Source organism: Castor canadensis, chromosome 6 (assembly GCF_047511655.1).
Source record: "Castor canadensis chromosome 6, mCasCan1.hap1v2, whole genome shotgun sequence".
Classification (NCBI taxonomy): Eukaryota; Metazoa; Chordata; class Mammalia; order Rodentia; family Castoridae; genus Castor; species Castor canadensis.
The window spans coordinates 35,375,139-35,394,389 of NC_133391.1; the positions used below are offsets into that span (position 1 = coordinate 35,375,139).

At 39.5% G+C, this 19,251-nt stretch overlaps 1 protein-coding gene and 1 pseudogene across 1 annotated transcript in view; both read right to left on the reverse strand.

Moving 5' to 3' along the window:
* Slc2a3 (solute carrier family 2 member 3) overlaps positions 1-19,251 on the reverse strand; it is a 79,971-nt gene that overhangs the window by 47,357 nt on the left and 13,363 nt on the right. The window lies entirely within an intron of this gene.
* Positions 212-392, reverse strand: LOC141424375 (small nucleolar RNA U3; annotated as a pseudogene).

The window sequence follows — 19,251 nt, forward strand, 5'->3', positions numbered from 1 at the left end:
CTCCTAATTCTACTCTTCTGTCACTGGTTCTTCCTCCTCAGTGATTCCTAAATGTTGAGTTCATCTTGATCAGATTCTCAGCAGTCTCAACCTTTCCCACAGAAGCCCACTCCCAAATCTATGACTTTCTTCATTATGGTCCGTCCTTCCTTCCTCCCTCCCTCCTTTCCTCCTTCCCTCCTTCCTTCCTTCCTCCCTTCCTTAGTTTCTTTCCATTCAGACTTCATTCTCTCTCTTTTACTCCTCCAAAGGAAAAGAATGACCATCAATGACACATAGCAGTTTTAGAAAGCAATGCCAAGAGCCAGCTTCACACTCAGGAGAGCACACTGCACTTCCTCCTCATTGTTTCCAGTAATCTACATATTCACTCACTCTCAACTTTCATTTGAATTCCAGACCAAATTTATAATTGTTGGCTATAAATCCCACATGGATATCCTAAATACAAATCAAACTCAACAGCAGACAACCCCTCTTCTAAAATTCTTCTGTTTTTACTCGTTTACTTGATTTGCCTAAGTTAGTTAAGCATTACTAATTATCTAATTTCTACAATAAAATCTTTGATTCTCCTATCTTATTCACTTTCTAGTTGTCAAATCCTTTCAAGTTTGCTTTAAAAAAAAAGCCTCACAAAACTGGATTGATTATTGATAAGATAAAAAAAAATTTTGACATGGAGTCTCACTATGTAGCCCAGGCAATCTTTCTGTCTCCGCCTCCCAAGTGTCTGGGATTACAGCTGTGGCTACCACACCCAATGACAAGATCAATTTTTGTTTTGAAAATAGTCCTATAAAAAGTGGATAAGCACAAGCATAAAAATAAAGTTGTACCCCTTCTTCACACCATAAATAAAAATTAGCTCAAAAGGGGTTACTTATCTAAATATAAATCTTGGGGATGTTGGGTTAAAATTTTTTTTTGATATAACTTTAAATGCACAACAAAAGAAAAATTAGATAAGTTGACAAGGGGATTGGACTATGAGCACATGATAAAAGCGAGAGCACACAAGGGAGGGATGAGGATAGGTAAGACACCTAAAAAACTAGCTAGCATTTGTTGCCCTTAATGCAGAGAAACTAAAGCAGATACCTTAAAGCAACTGAGGCCAATAGGAAAAGGGGAACAGGTACTAGAGAAAAGGTTAGATCAAAAAGAATTAACCTAGAAGGTAACACCCACGCACAGGAAATCAATGTGAGTCAATGCCCTGTATAGCTATCCTTATCTCAACCAGCAAAAACCCTTGTTCTTTCCTATTATTGCTTATACTCTCTCTACAACAAAATTAGAAATAAGGGCAAAATAGTTTCTGCTGGGTATTGAGGGGGGGGAGAGGGAGGGGGCGGAGTGGGTGGTAAGGGAGGGGGTGGGGGCAGTGGGGAGAAATGAACCAATCCTTGTATGCACATATGAATAATAAAAGAAAAATGAAAAAAAAAATTAGATAAGTTGGACTTTATTAAAGTTAAAATTTTGTGTTTCAAAGAATACCACCAAGAGAGCCAAGCACAGTGGCTCACAGTTGTAATTCCAACTATTTGGAAGACCAAGATCAGGAGAATCACAGCTCTAGGCCAGCCCAGGCAGATCCTAGTTAGGCAGGAGTTATAGGTTAGATGATTGAGGTGTGAGGCTGGACCTGGGCAAAAAGCACAAGACCCTATCTGAAAAATAACTAAAGCAAAAAAAGGGCTTGGGGCATGGCTCACATACCAAGAAAGTGAAAAGACGGGCTGGGGATGCATTCAGTGTAGAGCACTTGCATAGCATGCATGAGGCCCGGGTTCAGGATAAAAATTGAAGAGTGAAAGACAACCTGCATCATAGGAGCAGGTATTTACAACTCATCTATCTGATAATGAATATATTCGAAATATTTAGGAATTTAAAACAATAAAAAGACAACCCAATTAAAAAATGGGCAAAAGTCTGGAATAGACACTTCTCCAACAGACAATATACAAGGCCAGTTAGCAAAAAACATGGTCAATATCGTTAGTAATTATAGAAATACAAATTAAGCCCACAATTTGCACTCGAATGGCTATAGTCAAAAAGAAACATTATTTGTTGGTGAGAATATGGAGTAATTTGAAATTTCACATATTGTTGTAAAATGCAAAATGTGCAGTACTTTGAAAACAGTTCAGCAGTTCCTCCATAGGGTTAAACCAAGTTATCATATGACCTAGCAATGTATATAACTAGGGAAATTGACAACATGTGTTCAGTAATTTTTCTTCAAGGAAAAATTTCTCCAAGGAAATTGAAAATGTGTCCATATAAAAATGTGAACTCAGGTAGAGTGCCTGAGTAGTAAGCATGAGGCCCTGAGTTCAAGTCCCAGTACATCAAGAAAACTTTTTAGTTAGCACTATTCACAATAGCCCAAAGTAAAAAAAAAAAAAAAAAAAAACCAACAATAAAACCCAAATATCCACCAATTGATCAATGGATAAACGAATGTAAAATAATCATTCAATGGAATACTATTATTTGTTAAAAAAAAGAATGAGGTACTAATCCATGCTATAACATGGATGAACCTTGAAACAGTATGCTGAAAGAGGAGAGGACAGTCACAAAAGTCACACATTTCATGATTCCACTCATGAAATGCCCACAATAAGAAATGTATAAAAAAGAAAGACGTTTAGTGCTTACTAGGACCTGGAGCAGTTGGAGAAATGCTAATGGCTTCTAATGGCAATGGGGAATCTTTTTAGGGTGATAAGATGTTCTAAACTGAATTAATGTTTGCATATCTCTTTTGTACTAAAAATTGTACACTTTAAGTAGGTAAGTTGTAAGACATGTGAATTATATCTCAGTAAAGCTGTTTTAGGCCAGGTGCTGGTGGCTCACGTCTATAATCCTAGCTACTCAGGAGGCGGAGATCAGGAGGATTGCAGTCTGAAGCCAGCCCAGGCAAATAGTTCAAGAGAGCCTATCTTGAAAAAAACATCACAAAAAAGGGCTGGTGGAGTGGCTCAAAGTGAAGGCTCTGAGTTCACCCCAGTACCACAAAAAAAAAAAAAAAAAAAGCTGTTTTAAATATGTGTGTATATATGTATGTACACACACATATTTGGTGGTGGTACTGTGGACAGCACACAGGCCTTGTACATACTAGGCAAGTAAGCATTCTATCACTGAGCTATACCCTCAGCCCTGATATACATATTTTTTTAAAGTCCCTCAAATTGTTCTTCTATTCCTCCATGCTCATCGGCATAGCCTAAATTTATATCGAGTAAATTACAGGTCTTATTTTCTTCAGTGTCCACAGTCCACTCCTGTCATGCACATACCTCCTTATCACTGCTAGACGACCATGTAAGATACAGATATGTTTTAAGCAAATAATTAACATGTGATTTTAAAGGATGAAATCTGAAATTTGTGTACTTTTGTCTACATAAAATTAAAACTTCTATCATAACTAAAATTTTCTATTTCCATCAAAAAAATCTTTAAAGAAAAACTGGCAAAAAGTGTGCAACCCATATAACAAGGGCTTAATTTTCATAAGATACAAAGAGGAGCCTTCAAAATATTGCTACATGTACACAGATAAAAGTGCAAAGATGGTCACTGCAGCATTAAATGCCACAAGGAAATGTGGAAACAACCTAAAAGTCTAAGAGAATTTGTTTTAAAAAATGTTATCTACGTTTTCACCTTGAACCATCACTGCCCCTTTTTTACTCCCTGTATTCATACAATGATACTTTTTCAATTCCTAGGGTGCACCAAGCTCTTTTGTACCTTAGGGTTCTGTTTGCTTCCTCTGCCAAGAAAGCTCCCATGGTTAGCATATTCTTTTAGATCCTAGCTTCCGTGTCACTATGGAGAAAGTCTTTCCCCAACCATTCTTCCAGGTTTCTTTTTTGTTGTTGTTATTGGCACTAGGGTTTGAACTCAGAGCTTTGTACTTGCTAGGCAGGTATTCTACCACTTGATCCACTTCACCAGTCCTGTTTTATGGTTTTTTTTTTTTTTTTTAATTTGGTGCTGTGGTTTAACTCAAGACCTGCACCTTGAGCCACTCCATCAACTCTATTTTTGTGAAGGGTTTTTCGAGATAAGGTCTTGCACACCATTTGCTCAAGCTGGTTTCAAACCGAGATCCTCCTGATCTCTGCCTCCCGAGCAGCTAGGATTACAGACATGAGCCACTGGCGCCTGGTGTGTTAGGTATTTTCAAGATAAGTTCTCTCAAACTATTTCCCCGGGCTGGTTTTAAAAAGGGATCCTCCTCATCTCTGCCTCCTGAGTAGCTAGGATTACAGGTGTGAGCTGCTGGAGCCTGGCAATTTCTATTTTTTAAATGCTTGTTGTTTCTTTCAATATGCAGTATGGTGCTCAATACAGAATAACCTCTCAGAAAATGTAGAATAAATAGGTAGGCACTGGTGTTCTGAGACTGGGAGGGTTGTGGTTCGAGGCCAGCCAAGGCAAATAGTTTGCAAGACCCCCATTCCCAAAATAACCAGAGCAAAATGTACTGGAGGTATGGCCAAGTCGTAGAGTGCCTGCTTTGCAAGCACTGAAGCCCTGAGTTCCTACCAAAAGCCCAGTCCCACAAAAAAAAAAAAAAAAAGTGCAGAATAAACCAATGGTGTAGCTATGCAATGAAAGACTATAAGATTATAAAAAGAATGAAATATCATTATACCTTCATTTAAAACTTGTAAGTTCATCACTGTGAAACTATACAATGTAAAAAATAAAAAGTTGAAGATGTTCACAGGTTTTCTACTCTATTCAAGTTTCACCATGGTGTCATGGGCGAGTGTACGCACAAATATGAGCACATATATTATATTATGGACATGTGTTCTGAATGACTATGTATATATGTGCTCTCTGTTTCCATCTATGTATAATTTTACCAAAATGGCATTGTATAAATATTACATCATTTCAGCATTTTGGTGTTTTTTCACCAAACAGTATGTCATAGACATTCTTTCCTTAGAGGATTCAAACATGCTATACAGTGGTGTATAATATGATAGGAGACACCATATTTAGTGTCACTTAAGTTGCTTTGCTATTTCAAATAATGCTGCAATAAACATCTTTGTGCATTTACCCTTGTGAACTTCTGAGGGCATCTTATAGGGAAATTTTGTGGATATGGAATTGCTAGTTCAGAGATACATGAATTTTTAATTTTTGAAAGATTGTTAGATTACCCTTTCCTAAAGTATTAATTTTATTCCTGCTAATTATAGAGTACCTTTTTTGTTATATCCCCACCAAAATTGAATATTAATCTTTTTTTTATAAGACAGTCTTGCTTTTAGCTCAGGCTGTCTCAAACTTGCTATGTAGTGCAGGCTGTCCTTGAACTCATGGTCTTCATGCCTCAGCCTCCTGAGTTCTGAGATTACAGAAGTGTACTCCTATACCTGCTATTTATGCTTTTGGATGTGTCCAATGTCATAAGTGAAATAGGGCGTCATTTCTATGTAAAATATTAGTGAAAGAGTATATTTACATACGCTTATGTTTTTGTTGAGGTTGATAATTATCTGTGTGATTTGTATTTTCAAACCAAAATACTCACCATTACTTTAAAAAACAAAACAAAACACTGGCAAAACATGTTTAGGATGATTTCATTCTTATAAATAAATGAATTATAAACATACACACATGCATATGTGCACAGCACCAAAACAAAAACAAGCATGCTTAGACTTATAGTAAAAATAATACTGAGCAATATATATGTATATAATTAAACACAGATTATATTATATCACTGTTGTGCTCAAAACTTTTCAATGGCTCGCTGTCATCAGAATAAAATTCAGATGGACTAATGTAGCACTCAGAGCCCTACACGATTTATCTTAATTCCCTCCTTTTATCTAATCTGGTAGCACCAAATTACCTCTGCCCTCTTTTCTTGTGACTTCCTTTGCTTGGAATATGCTTACATTTTTGCTTGTTGACACATCCTAGAAGACCCAGCTCAGATACTCCTGCACTCTTGATCTTTTCAACTCTCAGAAACAGTCATGTTTTCCTAAGTGTTACTTTTTAGTAACTGCTTTATTAGAAGACTAGCTGTAATCCTGTAGTGTACATATCGATTACTTTAGTTTCTCTTTGTTTTACCTAGAATTCTAACAGTTACATCCCTATAGACCATTAGTCTACTAGAAAGGGAAACATAGGAGATTTATAGGACATATAAATTCCTATGGATACACTGCGTAAGACTGAAGGCTGTGTCTGTCTGATTGTGAACACATCACAGTCTATGAATGGTGCTCCTTGGAGCTGGGCAGTGCCGACTCCAGTCTAGCATGGAGGATGTGGAAGAGACACAATTCAAGCAAGAGGCAGGCATGTGAGCTGGAGGTTAGAGCACTGACTCACAAGCATGAAGCCCTGAGTTCAAACAGAGAGATGAAAGGAAGGGAGAAAGAAATTAAAGAGGCAGGTGAGTGGTAGTGTGTAAGACTTGCTTTTTGAGTTGGTAAACTTAGAAAGCCTTGAAGGCTAAGCAGTAGTTACTCTGATAAATCAGATGGTGGCAGATAGGAGAAAATAATGTTCTAAGTTATAGGTACAGTGAAAGCAAAGCTTGAAGGACAGGGCACAGTATGATTGTGGCCCTGCAAGAATTCTGGCATGCTTGCCATATAGAAGGCCAAGGGGTATAAAGTGGCCCAGTGTATTAGTTATAGAACGTCAAGGAGTTTGGACTTCTGTCTGAATACCAGAGAAAACTAATAGGTTAAACATGCTGATAACATGATCAGAATTTGAATTCTAGAAAGATCATTAGCTTAGTGTGCTGTAATCCCAGTACTCAGGAGGTTGAGGTAGAAGATTTTGAGTTTGAGGCCTGTCTCACCAGGAAAAAAAGAATCACTGAGTACATTATAGAACCAAGTAAGGAGCTGTTATACTAAAAAATAATGATGACTGGGACTGAGATACTGGGCAGTGGTTTCAAAATACCAGCATCAAGAAGACTTAAAAAGTACACCTAAGGCAAGCAAACCTTTGTTTTCAAGTGAACTTCCTTGAGAGGCAGATCTTATGACTACTTCTTGTTTGATTTTTTCTCTAATATAGATATGAAAAATAAGGCATACAAATAGTTGTAACAAATCGGAAAAGTAATGTAGAACCTGACCTTGGGGTGTTTTTTCAATTAACATTTAGTAATCAATTACTATATATTTGACTGTTTTAGCACTATTTGCTGTAAACTTATAGAAAGATATCATATTCTATGGCTTAAAATCACTGCTAAGTTTCTAAAATGTGCTATCTGCTGTGCAAATCAGCTTTTCTGAGGGCTGGAGGCTCTCCTTGTGGGAGCAAGTCTACAAATAGTTCACCTAATCTCAGTTTGCTTATATTCATCTCCAATGGCTCCATATCATTTTTCCACTCCTGCTGAGCTTTTATCGCAGTCACTTTGGAGCCACAGATAAGATGTTAAAACCTAAGAACAAAAGACACTTGGAATGTTGGGTGCTCAGACAAGGACAGTTTCAGCAGAGAAGTAGGCAAGAACAGGGGAATGGGGAGGCAGGCTGGTGACCTCCTGGCAGTAGGAACAGGAATCCCTATATACACAGTCCTTGCACAGCCTAAAGACAACAATTCTGGATTGAGATTAGGGTTAAGGTCTAGGATCGCTAGGGACTAGATGATATCCAAGTCCTTTACAGTTCTAACATTTTACAATGCTTGTTGTAAGATAGCATCAATATATCTATTCACAGGATTGATTTATAAAGAGAACTAAAGTCTTCCTTAAAGTTAGGGTTAGGATTTGAGTCTCAAAGAGAAATCTGTGAATAGTAGAGGTAAAATTTCTGGGACTTGATGCAGTTCCTTGGTAGATTTCTGTAAATGATATTCAAAATGTTAACAACTTTTCACCTCTAACTTTTGGCTCCTCTTATCACCCAAACATCGTAATGAAGACAAATGAGTATTAGGGAAGTTTGCAATGTGTTTTGAAGAAAAATACTTTTTTTTTTTTCTTTTACGGTACTAGGGATTGAACAAAGGCCTCATATGTGCTAGGCCAACCAGTCTTCCACTTGAGCCACACCAGTTTGGTTTGTTTGTTTGTTTTTGTTTTTCATTTGTTTTCCACATAGAATCTCATACTTTTGCCAGGGCTGGCCTGGAACTGAGATCCTACTTCTGCCTCCTGAGTAGATGGGACCTCAGGCATGCACTACCACACCTGGCCGAAAATTAATTCATTTTAACATGAAGGTTAAATAGGTAGGGTTGTCAGATTTAGCAAAAACAAACAGGCTGTCCAATTAAATTTGAATTTCAGATAAACAATGAATACTTTTTTTTTTTCCTTTTTCTTTTATTATTCATATGTGCATACAAGGCTTGGTTCATTTCTCCCCCCTGCCCCCACCCCCTCCCTTACCACCCACTCCACCCCCTCCCGCTCCCCCCCCTCAATACCCAGCAGAAACTATTTTGCCCTTATCTCTAATTTTGTTGTAGAGAGAGTATAAGCAATAATAGGAAGGAACAAGGGGTTTTGCTGGTTGAGATAAGGATAGCTATACAGGGCATTGACTCACATTGATTTCCTGTGCGTGGGTGTTACCTTCTAGGTTAATTCTTTTTGATCTAACCTTTTCTCTAGTTCCTGGTCCCCTTTTCCTATTGGCCTCAGTTGCTTTAAGGTATCTGCTTTAGTTTCTCTGCATTAAGGGCAACAAATGCTAGCTAGTTTTTTAGGTGTCTTACCTATCCTCACCCCTCCCTTATGTGCTCTCGCTTTTATCATGTGCTCATAGTCCAATCCCCTTGTTGTGTTTGCCCTTGATCTAATGTCCACATATGAGGGAGAACATACGATTTTTGGTCTTTTGGGCCAGGCTAACCTCACTCAGAATGATGTTCTCCAATTCCATCCATTTACCAGCGAATGATAACATTTCGTTCTTCTTCATGGCTGCATAAAATTCCATTGTGTATAGATACCACATTTTCTTTTTTTTTTTTTTATAGTCAGATGTAATCTTTATTATCCATTTACAATTTTTTAAATTACAAACAATGCAAGAAGCCAATGAGAAGTTCAGAAAAGACTAGTGTAAGGCCTTTTCTACAATCACAGGAGGATACCACATTTTCTTAATCCATTCGTCAGTGCTGGGGCATCTTGGCTGTTTCCATAACTTGGCTATTGTGAATAGTGCCGCAATAAACATGGATGTGCAGGTGCCTCTGGAGTAACAGTCTTTTGGGTATATCCCCAAGAGTGGTATTGCTGGATCAAATGGTAGATCGATGTCCAGCTTTTTAAGTAGCCTCCAAATTTTTTTCCAGAGTGGTTGTACTAGTCTACATTCCCACCAACAGTGTAAGAGGGTTCCTTTTTCCCCACATCCTCGCCAACACCTGTTGGTGGTGGTGTTGCTGATGATGGCTATTCTAACAGGGGTGAGGTGGAATCTTAGCATGGTTTTAATTTGCATTTCCTTTATTGCTAGAGATGGTGAGCATTTTTTCATGTGTTTTCTGGCCATTAGAATTTCTTCTTTTGAGAAAGTTCTGTTTAGTTCACGTGCCCATTTCTTTATTGGTTCATTAGTTTTGGGAGAATTTAGTTTTTTAAGTTCCCTGTATATTCTGGTTATCAGTCCTTTGTCTGATGTATAGTTGGCAAATATTTTCTCCCACTCTGTGGGTGTTCTCTTCAGTTTAGAGACCATTTCTTTTGATGAACAGAAGCTTTTTAGTTTTATGAGGTCCCATTTATCTATGCTATCTCTTAGTTGCTGTGCTGCTGGGGTTTCATTGAGAAAGTTCTTACCTATACCTACTAACTCCAGAGTATTTCCTACTCTTTCTTGTATCAACTTAAGAGTTTGTGGTCTGATATTAAGATCCTTGATCCATTTTGAGTTAATCTTGGTATAGTGTGATATACATGGATCTAGTTTCAGTTTTTTGCAGACTGCTAACCAGTTAATGAATACTTTTTTAAAAGCATAAGCATACCTTACACAATACGGAGAGCTTGTTTTTCCAGTGCTGGGGATTGAACTCAGGGCCTTGTGCATGCTAGACAAGAATTCCACCTCTGAACTATATCATTAGCCCCCTCAAAAACTATTTTATCTGGCAATCTTAAGTGGAGGTGGGTAAATTTTATTCTAAGCCAGGCACTGGTAGCTAAATGCTTGTAATCCTAGTTACTCAGGAGGCAGAGATCAGGAAGATCACCATTCAAGGCCTGCCCAGGCAAAATGGAAGCAAGACCCTTTCTCAAAAATACCCAACAACAACCAAAAAAGCTGGCAGAGTGGCTCAAATGGTAGAGTGCCTGCCTAGCAATCAAACTCTAGTACCACACAAAAAATTCTATTTTACCCCATAGGTTGTTAGGTGAATTAAATCAAAGTGAAGGAAGTACCTAATACAATACTCAAATTGAGGATTTAGACTTTTTAAGTGTTCATGCGTAGACTATGGGTTTGAACTCATGGCCTACACCTTGAGTCACTCCGCCAGCCCTCTTTTTGTGATGGGTGTTTTTCGAGATAGGGTCTCAGGAACTATTTGCCCAGTCTGGCTTCAAACCTCGATCCTCCTGATCTCTGCTCCTGAGCAGCTAGGATTACAGGCGTGAGCCTCCACTGCCGGACCTATGTATAAGTCTATTCATTAAAAAGTTAAATTCTAGGGGACTGGTGGAGTGGCTCAAGTGGTAGCATGCCTGCTTAGCAAGCACGAGGTCCTGGGTTCAAACCCCAGTCTCTCAGCATACTTCTGGTTTATTTTTCTCTGCTGTCCATCTGTCTTAACTATGAAAACACAATATTCAATGTTGGATTAAAAACAATTAGGAAAGGAAATCTGCTAGTGATTACTGTGATTTAGTTATACTATAGCTTCTTTTGGTATCAATATCTAGCTTTACCTTGAGTAGCTTCAAATGTAGAATTCACTGCATTAAATAGAAGGCCTTTTTAAAGTTTACATATATAAAATGATGATAGGCATTACATCAATGGAAGGATTAAGTAACATATATTGAAGTTCCTTGAAAATCGTAGAGTACTAAGTTGTTATTGTCTGAATCTCATGTAGTACAGGAAGTCAGGATTCCTTGAACTGGAGGTCATGGAACAGCTTATCCTAAAGGTTGACTTTCCTCAAGGTATTTTTCTTCTGACTTGGCTTGGGAAATCAATGAAGCATCCTTTGCTCATAAGATGACTTCATCACTTCCCAAGGGAAGTCCTTGGCTCCCACTCTGGACACCAGGAGATCCATCTTTACATCCTCAGACGATAGTGATGTCGACTTCTGTTTCTGTTTGTTTTCTGATGACTGCTCCTCTTGCTCCCCAAATGGCAGGGTCAGCAAGGCTGGGAATTTAAGAAGACATCTAAACAGGTCATATAATACACCTGTAGCTTCATATTCTCCTTGATCAGGTTGTGCTACCCTCTTTTTCCTAAACATTTATCATTGCTCCTTCCAGTCCACAAATGCTCCTTCTTAAAGTATCAGACTCATAACATGACATAGACTTTAAAAATGATTTTAGGCCAGGCACTGGTGGCTCACATCTGTAATCCTAGCTACTCAGGATGCAGAGATCAGGAGAATCAAGGTTCAAAGCCACCCCAGGCACAAAAAAAGGGGGCTGGTGGAGTTGCTGAAGGTGTAGTTCCTGAGTTCAAACTCCACTACCATAAAAAAAAACCAACAAGAATATTCTATAATCATAATTAGTCATACCATATTGTGTAAAGCTTTATGTGTGCTTGTGTGTAATATTTGACATGTAGAATTCTGACTACTTTGGTTAGGAGTATTTTGGTCCACTAGCTCAATAGTTTTCAAACTTAGGTACCTGATTTTTTTTTTTTTTTTTTTTGGTGGAACTGGGGTTGGAACTCAGGGCTTCCTGCTTGCAAAACAGGCGATCTACCACTTGAGCCTACTTCCAGCCCATTTTGCTCTGGCTATTTTGGAGATGGGATCTCAGGAACTACTTGCCATCTTAGTCTCCCAAGTAGCTAGGGTTATGGGTGTGAGTCATGGGAGCCCGGCTTAGGTACCTGTTTTTATCAAAGTAATTTTTTACATATTTGATTTACATGTGTTTTTCTCCTAAAACTGGTTTCCTTCAGAACGTGCCTGGTTTGCACCTTCTTCTTCTCTACTTTTCACACTTTGGAAAAGAAAGGCTTATCTCTAATTCACTTTAAACTTTTACTATGATACAACATCGGTATAGGATTGGTGTAAATTATTAGCACAGCAGCACCTATCCTAACTCACTGTTACTCACAGTATGACTGTCCCTGTATGGGTAACATCGCCACCCCCAGGGAGCTTGTTAGACAGGCAAATTCTCAGTTCTACTCCAGACCTGAGGGTAGGACCAAGAAGCCTTCCAGCTGATTCTTAGGAGCATCAATTAGTGAACAAACCTTAAGTAAAATTCCATAGCATATATTTCTGCTTTATTTTATTTTATTTTGGTGTTACTGGGGTTTGAACTTGCAAGGGAGGTACTCCACCGCTTGAGCCACTCCACCAGAGAAGTCTGATTTGGTTCATGGGCTTGACCATAAACAATGGTTTTGACACTTAGTTTGTATTTTCATAAATTGAATGAACTATATCAGAGCTATGTTTGTATTCCAAGGTTTTAACCTCCTCTTCCATCCTCTCTCCTTCACACACCAAATTAAAGGCCTTCATGTACGACTGTACAGTTTGGGGAACAAGTGGAGGCTGAATTGTGTAGTTTCTTGGGCTAAGAAGACCCTGAAATCCATGGGCCAGAGGCTGCTCCTCAGCCAGAGGAAGAGGCAGCTTTTCTTTGCACAAGGGTCTTAGAAAACCTGCTTTTCCCAGACAAGCACCTTTCACAAAGGCACAGGGAAGGTTAGCAATAACTCTGAAAGCTTGTATGCAAAATATCAGAGAGCAGAAGTTAATCTCTAGAAGCAATTTAAACATTAAAAAATTTTAGATGTCAACTTAAAAATGTGTGAGAGGTTTACATAGCTTTACAGAATTATTTTGTGAGAAAATGAGCAAAAAAAAAAAAAAAGTCTCAGAGTTTGCATATTCCTGTTTCTCTTTCATTAATGACCAGTGCCTGTTTCCCACCCTTCACCACAAGTTTGCAAGTCTCTTCCTTTCTCTTTGGTTCCTCCTTTTGGCTGCTGCTGTCGCCACTTCATCATCTTTTCATTTTTTGGCAGTACTGGGGGTTTGAACTTAGGACCTTGTGCTTGCTAGGCAAGCACTCTATCTTCTTTAGAGCCACTCTACCTTCTTTTCAAACAACAGATTGAACAGATTTATTAAAACAGTTGATTTACACATCAGTTGTGGTTTGGATATGGAGTGTTCCCCCAAAAGGCTCATGAGTTAAGGTTTGGCTGCCTGCTGATGGGCTTTTGGGAAGAGATTGGTCCTGAGTAGGAGACACAATCTATTTGTAGGAGATGGGTAACTGGGGGTGTGTCTTTGAAAGGCACATCTTGTGTCCAGACCCTTTCTGCCTCCTGCCCACTATGAGGTGGACACATGTTCCTCCTGGCCATGGTGTTCTGCCTCACCACACACCAGCCCAAAAACACAGAGCCAAGTGACTGTGAACTGAAGTCTCTGAATCTATGAGCTAAAAGAAATCCTTCCTCCCATAAGTATTCTCAGGTTATTTTGTTGCAGTGACAAAAGGCTGATAACACAACATCTGCAGTGTGATTTAAAACTCCACTCCTGGCTCAGTACAGACAGAGGGAATTTGTTTTAACCGTCTTGGAAGGATTGTTGCTGGTCAGTGAATCATTGTGAACTCATCTGCAAATCATCCCAAGTCTTACACCTTTCCTCACCAGATGTTTTCCTCACGGTGATTCTCAAAGTCCTGGTGGGCATTCAAACCCCACACACATTCTTGGGGGTTCTACTTTGCAGCTGGTTAGGTTGTTCACCACTTATTGGTTCATGGGTCTCTTTCCCAGTTCCTGGCTAAACCTAACGTGTTGAGTTGGGGATTGGAGGTGGAGGTGGGTAGGCCTGCCCTAAACTTTCTAAAGCCCACAGCCCTTATCTCTACCCTGAACCAACTGCCTTTCTCCTTTCCCCTTCTCTCTGATATTTTTACTAAATGTTTTCATATGTATTCTCTTCTCCCGGGGGCTTTGTCTCCGAGGCCTAATTAAATGCACCAATTTTCATGCCACTGACCCCCTCAGCTATGCCTATGCGAATTGTCTTTGCATCTTCCATATGAGTAGTCAGTATTGGGAGGAGAGCAGCAAGGATATACATCGCCACCTGGCGGCGTACTGTCAAATAGCTATCGTAGGACCAAGGATGCTATTAGCACCATAGCAACAGGCGGCAGAGGCGGATTCGCGTAAGCATCGGTCGTGGGCGGCTCCTTCTTTGGTAACGGCGTTTTCCTCGCCTGTAATGATCTCTCCAAGTTTATTTCTCTCACAATTCCTTTCATCTTCCAAAGTACACCGCAAATGCCTCTTTCCCCATAATCCTCTTCATCTCTCAGAGTATCACCCTTATCTCAGTGTTTAAAAGTAGGTTTAGCATTTCATTTCTCTTATGAAGTTCCTCTTTGCCTGTTCCAAACTGTTTCTTGGTCCTTAGTCCCTGCAAAAATCACTTCTGAAGTCCCTGTCATTAGGATATTACAACCTGCTTATTTCCTGGGTAACCTCCCCTCATTCCCTAGAGATTTTTGAAATCTGACTCATTCTCTTGGATTACAGCACTCCTGCTGTCATCAGTTCTGGGTCATTATCCTTGGAGACAGTTCATCTAATATACTGACCTCTCAGGCCCTTGTCCACTCATTTCATATCATCTTGTTTTCCAGCGCACTTTACTCCCTTATTCCCATAGCAACAGCCTGGCTGTGGACGTTAATAATAAACGCACCCTCCCCAAACCTCTGCTTCTTGCATCTCACACTTACCATCACTTTCTTTCCCCAAATTTCTCAATGGAGCAGAATCTCTCAACTATTAACCCTATCCATTTTTCACTGCTTATCTTTCTCCTTCTCTTTTGACTTTCTCATTGCCCGATTTAGATTCTCTGATTCATCAACTCTCAATGCTCCCCTGCATAAATTTGAAACTCCCTGCCACTTTTTTTTTTTTTGGTGGTACTGGAGTTTGAACTCAGGGCCTCACACTTGCTAGGCAAGCACGCTACCACTTAAGCCAGCACCAATGCCCACTTCTTGGCACTTATTTGCCTCCTATTGTGTTCACTGGTAAAATTCCAGCCTTTGATTAAGTCCAGCTCTGCTTGCCTACACTCATTAATAAACATAGCTGGAGGAAAATTCAAAATCATGCTAACTAGTCTCATGTTAAAATTAAGATGTAAATCTCCTGGGCTTTCCACAAAGCTTTATTTCTCAAATCAGTTTACTCTGTTCTCCAAGACAACAATTTTCCATCTTTTCCTGTCTGCTAAATATCTGAGATTTCTTTTTCCCCTTTCACTCTTAGCAGATAATCTCATTTATTATTACACTGAGAAAATAGAAGCAAAAGAAGAAAAATGCCTCAACTTCCCATTTCACTAACAAATGTACTGGCTCAACTATATCAGTATGCACACACTCAGCCTCTCACCTGTTAAAATGGGTGATTCAAAGGCCAGGTGCAGTGCTGCCTGATTTCTATAATCCCAGTGCTCTGGAGGTGGAGTTGGATGATCACCTGGAGGCCAGTCCAGGCAAACAGTGAGACACTACCTAAAAAGATAAACTGGATGTGATACTACATGCCCATGGTCCCAGGTACTTGGGAGGCAGAGGTAGGAGGATGGTGGGTTGAAGACCAATCTAAAAAACAAATTTATAAGCAAAAAGACTAGGGATTGGCTCAAATGGTAGAACACTTACCCTGAGTTCAATCCCCAGTACTGAAGAGAAAAAAAAAAAGATGAATTGTCTTCTTCAATTGTTTTAGTTCCTGAGGCCAGCTCTTCCACTAGGGAGCAGGAACTCCTTCCCTCTCATCTACTCAAGAATTTTGTCCTGAAAGCATTTTACTTATATCATCAAATTTTCCTTGCTAGGCAAGTGCTCTACCACTTGAGCCATGCCCCAAGCCCTAACAATATCTTTTTGTTTATTTACATTTTTATTAGCATATACAGTGGAATTTCCATATATGACATTTCCATATGTGCTTATAATATACCTTGATTAGATTCAATATCTTTTAATAAGCCTTTCCCTTATGATAACTACAAAATTCGGAAAAGTAGATAATTCTCAGTTAGTGAGAAGCTAGAGGAGATTCTTATATATAAGACTCTACTTTTTATTTTTTGCAGTACTGAGGTTTGAACTCATGGCCTCGAGCTTGCTAGGCAGGTGCTCTAACACTTGAACCAAGTCTCCAGCAAGATTTTATTTTCTATTTCTTTCTTTTATTTCTTTTTGGCAGTACTGGGGCTTAAACTCAAGGACTCATGCTTGCTAGGTGGGCACTCTACTACTTGAGTGATTCTGCCAATCCAAGATTTTATTTCTTAAGCAGTCTGCTGGGTGTCAAGGCATTCATTTAAAAAATTCAAAGGAAAAAATTCTAGCTGGATATGGTGGCATATACCTGTAATCCCAGTATTCAAGGAGGCATAGGCAAGAGGATCATGAATTTGAGGCTGGCCTGGGCTACTTAGTCTCTATCTCAAAAAAAAAACCAAACCAAACCAACAAAAACTTAGAACACACAGGTTTCTTCATAGGAATTAGAAAAAAAGTTCCTCTCTTGTTCTTATGTCTCTCTCAAGATGAGCACCCCATAATGTTTATCTTAACAAACAATAACTTATTCATTTGTTTGTTCTGAGATAGCATCTCAATATATAGCCCAGGGTGGCCTGGAACCCATGATCCTCCTACCTCCACCTCCAGTGTGCTGGGATTATAGATTTTCGCCATCATGCCTGCTGTCCCTGGGTACTTTAAAACAAAATTCCTCCATTTCCTTAAATCATTCTCTATTAAGCCAATAAGGCTTTTGTCCCTACTTCCCATTTAAAACATTCCTGCCAAGGGCATCAACAAATTCCATCCTAATAAATTCAACGGTCAATTCTCTTTCCTTCTTATTTAGCCACTCAATTATATCTAACAAAACTGATCGCTCCCTCCTTGTTGCTCAAATAAATTTCTTTGCTTGCTTTTTATACACTAATTTGTCTGGGTTTCTATTTTATCTCATGGTCTTTTCTCAGCTCTTTTCTTTTCTTTCAAACTCAGTCCCTGGGGCCCCCCAGGTCCATGACCTTAAATATTATCCATATCAAATCTCAGTCTCCAATTCAGACCTAATCTCTGAGCTGCAGACTTGATGTCTCTACCTGGATGGCTGACGGTAATCTCAAACTGAAGAGTGCTTCAGGCTGCTGCCCCATTTCTCCACTCTAAATGGTATTCCTCTAATTTTCCCACCTCAATGGCTTAAACCCAGAACAGAGGACTCGTCTTGATTTCTGTATTACCTTCATGCTCTATGTCCAGTTCATTAAATAAGTCCTCCAAAGTCTTGGCGGGCAATTGGACCATGGTGTGTGTGTGGGGTGAGATTCTTATCCTTGTCCCCTCTGATCAAGAAGTCAGCACAAACCTCGCTGCTTCTACTAGCCCAAGTCACCACTACTTCCATCCTGTAATTTCTACAATAATCTGGTTCTATGTTTACCCCAATACAGTCCATTCTCCAACCAACAACAAAAGTCATCTTTAGAAATATAAACCTGATCTCATTTCTTCCCTGGTAGAAACCCCTGCAGTGGCTTTCTACCATATTTAGAATAAATATTTCACGCTGTCTCCTCACTCCCCCCACTTTTTTTTTGTGGCACTACTGGGGTTTGAATTCAGGGCTTCGTGCTTGCAAGGTGCTCTACCACTTGAGCCACACTTTCACTCCTTTTTATTCTGCTTATTTTGGAGATAGGGTCCCCACACCCCCCGCCAGCCTGGACCAAGATCCTCCCGTTTTATGCTTCCCACTATCCCACCATGGTTGATGGCCACATGCCATCATGCCCAAGGTCTTGCATATTTTTCTGCTCAGGCTGGCCTTGAAACACAATCCTCCCTATCTTAGCCTCCCCAAATAGCTCAGGATGACAGGTGTGCACCACTGCCCTCAGCTATTGGTGAGATAGGGTTTTGTGAACTTTTTGTTTAGGCCAGCCTGGAACCACAGTTCTCCCAATCTCAGCCTCCCAAGTTGCTAGGATTACAGATGTGAGCTCTGGTTCCCAGATTCAGCCTTGTTTTCCACAACTCTTTTCCTTGATGCACTATAGTCCCTTCTTGCTGGTTTTAAATTCAGCAGACAAACTATGGTCTGTGGGCCAAGACCAGGCTGTTGTTTTATTTTTCCTACTTTTGATTTTGAGATAATTGTAGATTCACATGTAGTTGTAAGAATGACAAATAATACAGAGCTCTCATATACTCTTTTTACTCCCCTTAATGGCACCATGTGGCATAACAGTAAAATATCACAACCTGGAAATGGATATGGATGCAATCCACCCACCTTGAATTCAGATTTTACTTTTTACATGCACTCATTTTGAGTGTGCATATGCATTTTAGCATGTGTGGATTCCTATGACCACCATCCCAATCAAGACACAGAACAGTTTCCTCGAAAGGATCTTTCATGTTTCCCTTTTACGGCCATCATCTCTCCCCAGCCTCATCACTAGCAACCATTTATCTGTCCTTTAGCTCCAAAATTTTGTTGTTTTACAAATGTTAACATGTAGGATTATGCACTATCTAACCGTTTGAAATTGGGTCCTTTCATTCCTCGTAATTCCCTTGAAATCCATTTTAAGTTGTTGTGTGCATCAAAAATTAGTTCCTTGTGAGTCAACGCCCTGTATAGCTATCCTTATCTCAACCAGCAAAAACCCTTGCTCCTTCCTATTATTGCTTATACACTCTCCACAACAAAATTAGAAATAAGGGCAAAATAGTTTCTGCTGGGTATTGGTGGGGGGAGAGGGAGGGGGCGGAGTGGGTGGTAAGGGAGGGGGTGGGGGCAGGGGGGAGAAATGAAGCAAGCCTTGTATGCACATATGAATAATAAAAGAAAAAGGAAAAAAAAATTAGTTCCTTTTCATTCTGAGTAGAATTGTAATAGGTATTTTAAGACTGCTTTTAAAAAGCCC